Here is a 12954-nt window from a genome sequence, read left to right on the forward strand (position 1 = left end):
AAGGTGCCAAAGAAGAAAAGGGATAAAATATGAAGAGGGAAACTAAATGTTTGGAAATCGTATAGTGCAAGTTAAAGCAAGATAAGCATTCCGGGTTTAAGAAGCAACTATGGCAAGTGAAGTAATTTGAAATGAGCATCGACCTATTTAGCTTGGCTGAACTGACTTCCAACCACAATAAGGTAGGAACTTAGGCCATCTATCCTGTGTGGTCCATGATGGAATACTGTGCTACATAATCCAAACCCACTGTGTCACATGGTGGTTTAAAAGAACCCAGCACACCCACTGGACCTTCTGCATTAGTCAAAACTGTTCTTAAAAGTTAGTCAATTTTAGGACGGTGCAAATGCTGCTGCCCAGTCTCTTGTAACAATTAAAGCTGGCCAGGAAAGTCCTGGAAATTCACAGTAAGACAGGAAAAAACAAAAATGTTTCACATCCAAGTCCTTCTTTGGAATTAGAAAGTAAGTGAAATAATCACAAACACAAGGGTTTCTACAGATGCTGAAAGCATTTTGCAACACACACAAAATGCTGGAGGAACTCAACAAGTCAGGTAGCATCATTGGACAGGAGTATACATATTGGCAAGACACATTTATCCCTAATGATGTTAGCCTGCATTGCTATTTTATAACTTGAGTTTTATCAACTGCACAACTGAGTCCTAATGAAGGGTCTTGGCATGAAATGTCACCTGTCTATTCCCTTCCACAGATGCTGCCTGCCTTTCTGAGTTCCTCCAGCATGTTTTGTGTGTTGCTCAAGTCAAGTTTTCTGTTATTATATCAGATTATATAAGAAGCCACTAGTGATAGCAGTAGTAGTAGTAGTACAATGACTTGAGTAAGCTGTTTCCCTAAAGAGTTGTCTATTGATAGGTCCTCAGGTTGCTGGAGAGGACAATCAGGAATCCACACATCCTGGTGCAGTGTGGACATGAGTAAATGGTGGCTGTGGTTAGTGTTTAGGTCATTTGTTATTCGTTCTCTCCTTTGGCAGCTGCTGCTTTTTTTCTGTGGTACAGTGGAGGCCCCTCTTGAACAGATTTCCTCTGGATGTATCTATTGAGTGCAATGTCTTCTCGGTTTTCAGATGTAAGGTTGAATTTCTTCAAGGTGATTTGGGTGCTATCTTTGAAACGTTTCCTTCACCCACCAGAGGTTTGTTGACCCTCTTTCAACTGGGAGTAAAGAATCTGTTTAGGGAACACATGACTTAGGCATCCAAATGACATGAGGCATCCGTCGGAGTTGCTTTTTCATGGTGGAAATGCTGTTCATGTTGGCCTCCTCCAGTACACTGGTGTTAGTGCAACTGTCCTTCCACCTGATCCTGTAAACCTTTCACAAGGGTCTTTTTGGTGATATTGCTACAGGGTTTTCAGGGGTCGATTGTAGGCGGTCCATGATTCAGCTCCATACAGTAATGTAGGAAGTATAACTGCTCTATAGACCGAAAGTTTTGTTTGGATCTATAGTTCGCAGTCTTCAAAGATTCTTTTCCTTAATCTTGCAGAGGCTCCATTAGCATTACTCAGGCAGTGGCTGATCTTCGAGTCAATGTCTGCTTTTGAAGAGAGAATGCTTCCTTGGTAGGGAAGGTGGATTACTTTCTCAATGGTGATATCGTCAACTTTTACAGAGGGCTAGATAAATGGCTAGTTGGGTGGTGGCTAGTATAGGACCAGTGTCTTTTTTATATCCAAAACAAGACCTAGGGCTCTATGTGCCTTAAAAAATGCATTCTGGATACATTGGAGGTCTTCTTCAGGGCCACATTTGAAAGACTGGAGCACCATTCACCTCTTCAAAGGTGCAAAGCTCAATGCAAGAGCTTTAAGTGGCCACTTTATTAGATACAGGAGGTTCGACATGTTGTGTGTTCATAGATGCCCTCTTGCACACCACTGCTGTAACGCATGGTTATTTAAGTTACTGTTGCCCTCCTGTCAACTTGAACAAATCTGCCATTCTTCTCTGTCCTCTTTCATTATCAAGGCATGTTCACCCACAGAACTGCTGCTCACCGGATTTTCTCACAGAATTCCCTGTAAACTCAAGAGACTGCCGTGCGTGAAAATCCCAAGAGATCAGCATGTTTTGATATACTCAAGTCACCCCATCTGGCACCACCAGTCATTCTACAGTCAAAGTCACTTTGATCCCATTTCTTCCCCATTCTGATGTTTGGTCTGAACAACAACTGAACCTCTTGACCATGTCTGCATGCTCTTATGCATTGAGGTACTGCCACATGATTGGATGATTCAATATTTGCATTAACAGGCAGGCGGCAGGTGTACCTAATAAATTGGCCATGGAGTGTAAAGCCATATAGCACAGAGCTGAAAGTTAAGTCTTGTGTTTGATATGTGACAACTTGAGACTGGCATTGAATCTACAGAAAAACTGAAATCTTAAAAACTGTGTGTGTTTTGAAGACAAACTGTGAGCATTGCATTCTAACTTCCTACAGAATTACCCCATCCCATTTTCTTTCCTAGAAAAGCGACATTCAAAAAAGATAAGGATTTTACTGACAACAAAAAAACTCTTCCTGTTAGAAATGCAATGCACACCATCTGTCATGCCTGTTTTTAAATATAACTTACAATCAACATCCTGCAATCTGCAAAGATTTTCGTTTGATTTTTCAGAAGTGAGGAAGCTGCTTGGGATTTGGGAACTTACTGATCTCCAGAGACAGCCGGAGGAAACAATAATAAAGCAAGCCAAAATTATTTGAGTTAACATGTGCAGCTAAACAGGATGCAGAAATTCTGTTTTATTTAACTTGTATGTTTTTTTTTAAATTCAGGGATAGCATTGTGCCTCCCTTAGCCTAATGTTTTGTGCAATCCTCTCTCTGGATTGCAGTTACAATGTTACTAGGTTTGGCAGAGAACTTTCTACTGTGCTAAATGAGATATCCCTTCTCTCTGTTCATTGTGCAGTCTATCACACTTGAATTATAAAATAGCATTAAAGGCAAACATAATAGAAGATAAATCTGTACTGTCAATGTTTAGCCACAGAAGAGTGCTTGTTCTTTAATTCTAATTTCTGAATGGCACCTCTATTTGTTTTAGGAAAAAGAATGTTGATATAGTTTACTCATACACTAAACATTGATTCAATGACACTGTTGTGTTCTGAAAGGATCTGGTGAATTACACACTTTTGCCACTAGAGGACTCCACTTCATCATGGTACAGTCTTGCTCCAAAACTTTCAACTGGAAGTTTGATGAATCTTAAATCCTCCCACACTCCTTCAGCTCAGTGGGAATTTAGCAGTATCCTTGTGATTCATTTTTAAAAACTTCCAAAAGACTATTGCTTGAGTATCAGCATTGTTATGTTTCATAATTCGAAAACATAACAACTAATTGAAACAAAAACAAGAGAGCCAGGAATGCGAGTCTAACTTTGTTTTTTACTTTATGTGAGGTGTGCAAGTATCATGATGTATACAATTCACATAATTTACATATACTGTAACCCGTAATGTATTATTTAAATGAACAAGAGTGATTATTCAAACAAAATATTTACAATATTACTCAAATACTAGTGAAATATTAAATACACAACGCTCCCCGCTTAGCTATAAACTCCAACTCAACATAGAATGCATCTCAGTTATATACACAGTATATTATATAAATCAACTACTCTATACAGACATCCACTGAATAGTCACTTTTTAAATTGGTCTAACGATTTAATCATCAGGGAGGCTTCCTTACACTGCGGGATAACATCTTTTCTGACCGGGGGGTTCACTCTGCTTGGCATGTGAGACTTGTGGCTGTGGAATAATCTCAGTTCTCCTCTGTGGCAATTGTAGGAGTTGACTCTGATACTGTAGGAAGTGGTTCTAACCGCTCAGGACCCTTTCTTCTCCTTTTCTTAGCTTCTCTCTCTGATCTACTTTGATCCTTTTCTTTTTCTTTCTCATGTTCCTTTCTTTCACACCTTTCTATTTCTTGCTTACAGTCTTTCTATCTCTTCTTTCATTTTCAAATTCATGTCTTTCTTGTTGTCTTCTTCCTTTTTCTTCTTTCGAGGAGGTGCATCTTGATCTTAAGAAGGTGCATTTAGTTCAATGGAATATTCACTTATTAATCCTACTATTTGTCCCTTTACGATCTGATCTTTCCTATTGGTTTCCTCATCTACAACATCATCTGATGATCCTCTGTTTTTGTATCTCCATTGACTCCTTTCTTTTTGGTCTTCCATTCATCCAACTGGACTTTGGGCTTGGGATCTATTTTTACGAGCAGCTTTTGTCTCCCACTTGAAGTTTATGCAGTAACCTTAATGCATGCAGAGTAGATTTTGTTCCTTTATACTCACAAAAACCGAATTCTTGCAACTTTCCTGAAGTTCCTTGAACTCTCTACCCGCTTAAGACCAAGCCACATTTCACAAGCAACTGTCTGATTATCGTATCAGAGGTGATATCATAATCTACAGAAACTGTTGTATTCGGACCATTGCTTTTGTCACTTTCACACTCCCTCTAAGCAGCATAGTCTCTCCTTGGTCCAATATGTTTTCCAATAAGAGGCACAAAGACACCTGTTTCCCCTCTGTTGGGCAACGATTCATGGTGTACAGCTTGGAGACAGTTGTGGCATCATCCAGCATCTTTATTAATTTGTTTTCAGTTGACTGTGTTATGTTTGTTCTTAATAAAGTCAAACTTAGCATGGGCAAATGCTAGAAGACTTTATTTACAGAATGGCTTCAGCCCAACACTGAGACTGCATAAGCAGATCACTATTGAAGCTTCCAGTTTCAGGGTGAACCACCCACATTGCCCACTGGGAACTGAAGTTCTTTATTATGTACACACATCTTCCCCCTTTAAAGAAAAAAAACAAACACAATACTATGTTTTCATAAACCTGCAAGGAACAATAATCCTTTCCATCAAAGATATGTCCTTGAACTTCAATTGCAATGAGCAAATACAGGCCCTTATTCACCCTCACTTTCAATCAGTCTCTGAGGTGGCTTGATGAGCCTTGATCTGCTCCTTGTCTCCATAGATGTATTGCTTTCACTTGCTGCATTAATAGTGTCTCTGAGAACTCTGAACAACGTGTTCATTTTTTACATCTGCTGGTCCTTTTGATGTACTGACAGATGAAGTGCCACAGCTATGGATTGGAAATTGTGATCATAAATCTACACGGTTGTGGTGAACTACATATACCTGTCTGGACACGCCCCCTGCTGACTGCTCCTGTGGCTCCTCCCACAGACCCCTGTATAAAGGCGATTGAGGTCTGAGCCCGGCCTCTCTGTCTCCAGGATGTAGTATAGTGGTCACTCACTGCTTGTTCCTTCTTCTAGTCAATAAAAGCCGATATCTCGCCTTTACGTCTCAGAGTGAGTTATTGATGGTGCATCAACGGTTCCTTCTCAGAAGTGTCCCTCGCTTCATCTGGACCTGGTAAGAATGTGGAGTTACTTCTTCTTACACATATCCTTGCATGGACCATGTGCTGAAATCATGATCTCAGAGTTGCAGCAGATCCCCAGGCTTCAGGACTGGTAGGCTCTTCACAGTCTTATTGTGATACCGTTTGTTATTCTTTTCCTTTCACCTTAGCCAATTTGACCTTGTCTGCTGCTTTAGGTGTCAACAGGTTTTCGTGCGTTAGAAGGTTAGTGCATAAGTGTCAGCCCATCAGCATTTGGGCTGGGGAACGGCCATTCTGCGGTGGAACATTTCTGTAAATCATTAGACTTTTGTGGAAATCCTCTCATCCATCTTGTGCTTTCTTCACGAGCCCCTTCACTGCCTTGACCGAACTCTCTGCTAGGCCATTAGATTTTGGGTGACTCAATTAAGTCTCCGTCTTCAGGTAACTCTCTCCTCACCTTTTAATTTTTCTTTAAAACTCCCTCTTTTCCCAACCACTCTTTATTACTTGTCCCATTATATTATTATGTGGCTTCATGCCATGTTTCATTTGATTAAAATATTCATGAAATGTCTAGAAACATTTTACCATGTAAAGGGCACTACAAAAATGCACTGATAGCTGCTGCTGTCTATGGTAGATCCACTTTCTATCTCTATACTTTTATTGCATGAGAGCTGAGCATGTGATCATAGGTAGAATGTGATGACAAAATATTGAAAGTATGGTCGCCCTGCCCTCTTCCTGCAGATTAGTAGTGAAAAGCACATTTGGGCTGGTTTAATTCTATCCCTGGGTCCATTTTGAAATGATCCTTCCTGGAAAGATAATACCAAGCTCTGGTGAAAGATTCCGGGGCAGTGCTGAGATGGGGAAGGAGTGTGACAGAAAGTTTATGGGCAGGAGTCATCCCATCAGCTTTCCGTTCTCCATCATAAGCTTTGAACCAGGTGGGCAGAACCACAGTCTATGTCAGTTCCAGAACTGAGCAGAAGAAAGTCTGTTCGGGGACAAATTGAGAGAGGGGGTGATGTGTACTATACAATTAACTTGCTTCCTACTCTGACCTGTTGCTCCTGTTGAAATTGTGCCGTGATCTATTTAAATAACAACAGAATTCAATGCTTCCTGAAGTTGAGTAGCCATTGATAGTGAAGCCTGGGACCTTTCTACATCATTTAGCTCAGCTTTCCATTGCTTGGGACTCTGAGCTGTCATGGCGGTGTAAGGTACTGTGTTCAAAGTTCTGATTAAGGATAAATACGTAGGAAGTCCATCAGCAGCCCCCTATTCTCAATGAAACCTGGAATCAATTGTTTCTCATGTCCGAACCAAGGAAACAGCTTTAATATCGCACTTTGCAGCCTGATGTCAAAAGCAGTTGATAACACTGGTGTTTTGAAACATGCTGTTGTACTTCCCCTTCATTTTGTGAGGCAGAGCATGGGAAAGGGTTGAGTAAGTTAGTAAGCTAACCTCACATTTATGATATGATCACTGAAAACAAAAAATTAAGGTCCATCGGTTTGAAAATGGCCATGGGGAAAGGTATCAAAATATTCAATTGAAATTTTCACTTTCCTTCTTTTTGGTAAACAGAATAATGTTCTTCAAAATATGTTGCTTTTCCTCATGCCATTTTTAATATTCACATCTAATTCTTGCCTCCTTTGACTCTAACCTCTGAAGTTTGAGTTGTTAAGCCACTGCTGGTTTAAATGAAGAACAAAGTGTAATTTTCCATAAGACCATAAGACAAAGAAGCAGAATTAGGCCATTCAGCCCATCGAGTCTGCCCTGCTATTTTATCATGGCTGATCTATTCCCTCTAACCCCCAGAATTTTTCATACCTCATAATTTTCATTTCCCCAATATCAGGAGCAAGTTTGTGCATTTTGCATTTTTTACAATATATTCATCTTTGTAAAAAAGACTGGAGAATACAAGCATTTGCAAACAATAATTTTCTTTTGTGGGTTAAACTGGGCTTTGTGTGCTTAACAGCACTTCTTCTTTTAACCTAAAAGAAACAACAATGAATTTATATTAGTCTTTTACCATGGCTGTTAGGTAAAATGTAACACGAAGTCATATAGGAAATTATTTGTGCAGATAGCCAAAAGTTTGGTTAGGAAGATAAGAATGTATAGAACTGGAGAAATTTGGAGAGAGAATCCGAGAGCTACAAACATACAGCTCATGACAAGGATTGAATTTGGAAATGCTCATGAAGCCAAAGGAGGAAGAGGACAGACATCTTAGAGGATAAGAGTACTGATTTGATGTATAACAGCAGCCTCCCAACGTCTCTATAAAGTCGTCATAGTTTGCATGAGAATCTTTACAGAAGTTTGCACTTCAGGTCTAAACTTGTTTCTATTCTCACGCCAATCCACATGAATCCCAGGATTGTAATTAAAAGCAACAATTCACTCATCTGCTTCAAGACTCGGAGACAAATCATTGACCTGGATTTTGTGGTAGTGGAGAGCTAAACCATCCATGTTCATTGCAATTACTCAGTGAAGCGGACAGCAACTTCATAAATTGCTTTAAAAATGATTTTTTGAAAGGGCCTCAGTTTCATTTGCACAGTACTCAAGAGAACTGACACTGTACAGATTTCTTAAGTGATTTTTGTGAATGCTTCTAACTTAATGTCACCTATTAATCGGGTATAAAGATGCTTTGACACTGCCCTCCATTTACTGTTTCACACTGGCAATCTTTCCAGCAAAATCTTGACCTTCAAGGTCGATTTACATCTTTTGCCTCCACAGATGGAGATTGGCCACCAAGTTCTGTTTATAAAGTCCATCAACTTTTGGTGCAAGAATGCCATGTACCCTAAATCTAACATCTTACCCATCCAAATGTTGCTAACAATTGTGCAACATTCCAAATTGTCTTCCGGTGATATGTTCAATCTCATTGGTGTAAATAATGACTAATGTTGTTCACTTATAGAGGAATCAACTTCAACTAACAATGAAGGCTCACAATGAATGATATTTAAGGGGGCAGGCACAGTTTGTTGGATCTATGACAAATAAACACAAGTGGAAGAATTTTAATGGGGGTTGGGAGGTGGTGGTGATGTGGGATTACATGAGGTGACTGGCACAGTTAACAAGACTGAAGAAGTCGGTCCGATTGTGCTGGAGGCCTCGTTGCTATGGCTTACTGTTATTGTAAACCATTAAACTACTTTAAAATATTCGTGATGATCAACTGAATTTGGATAGTTAAAAAGAAGAATATTTAATCATCAGTAATTTTAAGACATTTTTGGAGTACGTTTAGTTGCCAGATCAAGCAAAGTAAATAAAAACGCTTATCTATACTTAGCCTTTCTATCATGATTGGTAACTTGATTCACGTGAACAGGATCACATCACACAAATTGGTTGTCGTAAAGCTGGGGACCCAGACATGAAAGATGTCCATCTCCTGTATGCAGCAATTGACCTCCACCTCATCTCTGACATTTGTATGGGTATGGATAACAGGAACAAGCTGACCTGCACTCTCCTCTTAGATGGTGGATCGCTACAGAACTGCCAACTAAAAATAAGTTAGTCCCAACCGATTGGTTTGACAAATATCAGACAATCTTTGAAGATGAGGAAATTCAGACCCTATGTTTCATTACTGGCAAACAATGGAAAGCAGGAAATAAAACTGGCCTGTTTTTATCGCATTATTTCATAGCAAACAGACTTGGTGCACTACATGCTACAGTACAGTAGGTGGTGATATCTTTCTGCACATGGAAGTTTTCTTGTTATTTGAATTTTTAGCACATAAGAGTAAATTAAGACCCTCAGACTAAAATAACACTAAAAATTAAACACAGTTCACAACTTTGAGATTTACAACTTCTAGATCTCCTTTTCATAACTAAATATGACGAAATACCAATCAATCAAATGCAAAACAGGACTAGCAGGTTCACAATTGGCATTGAAACCACTGTTTCCTGAACAATAAATCACTCCAGAACACAAAATGCACTTTGGTTGCATATACAAAATGTATCAAATTTACTCTGACAACACTTCGAAAATCCATAAGACCATAAGACATGGGAGCAGAATTAGGCCATTTGGCCCAATAAGTCTGCTTCTCCGTTCCATCATGGCTGATTTATTATCCTTCTCAACTCTATTCTCCCTCTTTCTCACAGTAACCTTTGATGCCCTGACTAATCAAGAACCTACCCAGTCCTGATGAAGGGTCTGGACCCGAAACATCAACTATTTACTCTTTTCCATAGATGTTGCCTGGCCTGCTGAGTTCCTGCAGGTTTTCGCTTGTTTGTGTAAGAACCTACCAAACTCTGTTTTAGATATACCCAGTGACTTGGCCTCCACAACATTCTGTGGCAATGGATTCCAGATTCTAATGCCAGCCAATGGCGTGGTGGCATCCGCACCAGACTTCCAGGTGAGTGACCCCGACTGCCCCCTTGCACTCTTTCATCTGTGCTAGGTTGAGCAATGAGCTAGCAACTCAGCCTTGCAAAACAAAACAGACAAAACTGCTAAAGAAACAGCTAGGTTGCTGCCAGATGCACCACAAGGCATGGAAGAGAACAACAATCCTCTGACTAAAGGAATTCCTCTTCAGCTCTTTTCTAAAGGAAAGTCCTTTTATTCTGAGGCTCTGCCCTTTGACCCTAGACTCCCTGACTACTGTAAACATGCTCACTACAACCACTCTATCCAGGCCTTCAGCAGGGTTTAATGAGATCACACCTTCATTCTTCTAAAACAGTAAATAAAGGCCCAGAGCCATCAAGAGTGCCTCATATGTTAACCCTTTCATCCCTGGGATCATTCCCATAAACCTTCCCTAGACACTCTCCAATTCCAGCACCTCTTTCCTGAGATAAAGGGCTCAAAACTGCTCACAATACTCCAAGCAACACACACAAAATGCTGGTGGAACACAGCAGGCCAGGCAGCATCTATAGGGAGAAGCACTGTCGATGTTTCGGGCCGAGACCCTTCGTCAGGACTAACTGAAAGGAAACATAGTAAGAGATTTGAAAGTAGTGGGGGGAGGGGGAAATGTGAAATGATAGGAGAAGACCGGAGGGGGTGGGATGAAGCTAAGAGCTGGAAAGGTGATTGGTGAAAGTGATACAGAGCTGGAGAAGGGAAAGGATCATGGGACGGGAGGCCTAAGGAGAAAGCAAGGGGGGGGGGGGTGGTGGGAAGCATCAGAGGGAGATGGAGAACAGGCAAACAACTAAATATGTCAGGGATGGGGTAAGAAGGGGAGGAGGGGCATTAACGGAAGTTAGAGAAGTCAATGTTCATGCCATCAGGTTGGAGGCTACCCACTACTTTCAAATCTCTTACTATCTTTCCTTTCAGTTAGTCCTGACAAAGGGTCTCGGCTCGAAACGTCGACAGTGCTTCTCCTTATAGATGCTGCCTGGCCTGCTGTGTTCCACCAGCATTTTGTGTGTGTTGTTTGAACTTCCAGCATCTGCAGATTTCCTCGTGTTTGCTCAGCGTTGTATCTTGCTTTTATCTCCAAGTTCCTTGCCTCTATCTGTGAAGACAAGCGGGGAAAGATTATTGAAATATGCAATCTGCAGATTCTCGTTCAAATCGCAAGCCATCCTGATTTGAAAATACATCACCATCCTAGATAACTGGATCTTAATCTTCAAACTCCCTCCCTAACAATGCTGTTCTTCACAAAAGGATTGCAGCAGCTCAAGAAAGCAGAGCCCGTCCACCATTTTTTTCCAAGTGCAATCGTGAACAATAGCCAGATCAGAAATGCTGATCAAGTCAACTAGTTCCCAAAGAGAACTCTGATAGGCCAATCAGATGCTTCACTGCTGCTCAGCGATAGAACACAAAAAAATCATTATGTACAATTAAGAACCATTTTTAAAATAGTAGAAATACTAGAGTCATGATGATCATGATGAAGTCTGCTGGAGAGAGACATTTATACACATGCTCTCCTCCATAACTCAGAGAGATTGAAGGATAAGTTTACAGGGTGACAAAACGTGACAGGAGCACTTGGAACTAAAAACTAATCCCTACCGGGAGAAAACAGCACCTGATCTTTCTGCACTGTTCTCCAGCAGTTTAAGGACTAAGTCCAGCTGGAACATAACTCGCAAGTGCTCTTGAAAGTCAGGTATTAACGCTCCCTGCCAACAACCAAGCATTGCCATCCTGGTCCCCTTCATGATAGCTTATGGAGAAGCATGTGACTTCCCTCCCAGAGATGATAGGTGTTTGTGCACTCGACTCTTGAAGGCTTGGCCCTCATTGTCGCAGATGTTTCCGACCACAGCATCTGGAAGGCTGTTCCAAATTCTGATAGCACAGTGAAGGAAGCTTCTATCCAGAGTGTAAGTTCTCGCATTGGGCATAGAAACAGCACGAGCAGGCGTAGATAAGCTTGATCGTGTGGTACGGCGTCTCTCATAAGATGACGGCAACATGGTGTGAAGGTCTGCAGGGCTGTGGTTGGTGTGCATTTTGTATGGCACAGTAGCTGCAGCAACCTGTCATCTGTCGTGTAAGCTACTGATGGCTAGCTTCTCATGAGCTGTGGCTTCATCTACACCTATAATCCTGAGAGCCTTTCTTTGAATGGCTGAGGACACTCTGTGAGGCATTCATCCATGATAATCAGGCATACTCCATGATACTTCGTACCATCACCCTCTCAAGACGATCACGGATGACTTTGGTAGTAAATTATAAACACGAGATTCTCCAGACGCTATAAATGTTGAGCTTTACATACAAAGTGCTGGAGGAACTCAAAAAGTCAGGCAGCATCTCTGGAGGGGGATAATCAGCTGATGTTTTGTGCCAAGGTGCTTCCTCAGGATTGGGAAATAAAAGAGGGTGGAAGGTGGAGGGAGGGGAAGGAGTACAAGCTGGAAGATGATAGGTGAAACCAGGTGGGAGGGAAGTCGGTTGGGTGGGGGAGGCGATGGACTGAGATCTTAGGAATGATAGGCAGAAGAGATAAAGGGTTGAAAAAGAAGGTATCTGATAGGAGAGGACAGTGGACCATGGAGGGGGCACCAGAGAGAGGTGATGTACAGGTGAGGAAGAGGGAGGGGTGAGAGGAGCACCAGAATGGGGAATGAAAAAAAGAGAGAATGGGGGTTGGGAGAAATTACCAGAACTTTGAGAAGTCAATGTTCATGCCATTGAACTAGAGACTACCTAGTCTGAATATGTGGTGTTGCTCCTCCAACTTAAGCGTGCCCTCATCATGGTAATAGAGCAGGCCATGGACCTCAGCAGGGATGCCCACATCCCAGGAAAATGTTGAAAAAAACTATATACCTTGCAACATTGGAGAGGGGGACATAAAACTTTATTAAGCTGATCGCAAATATTCGAGACCTTTCTCTGCCCATTAACCAAAAAAATGTATCTCACAACCAGATGCCTCAACCCATCAATCTACTTCTTTTTTGCTGGGAAGTCTAATACATGGGAAGTGTTTCAGGA

This window comes from Hemitrygon akajei, chromosome 22 (assembly GCF_048418815.1).
Source record: "Hemitrygon akajei chromosome 22, sHemAka1.3, whole genome shotgun sequence".
Lineage (NCBI taxonomy): Eukaryota > Metazoa > Chordata > Chondrichthyes > Myliobatiformes > Dasyatidae > Hemitrygon > Hemitrygon akajei.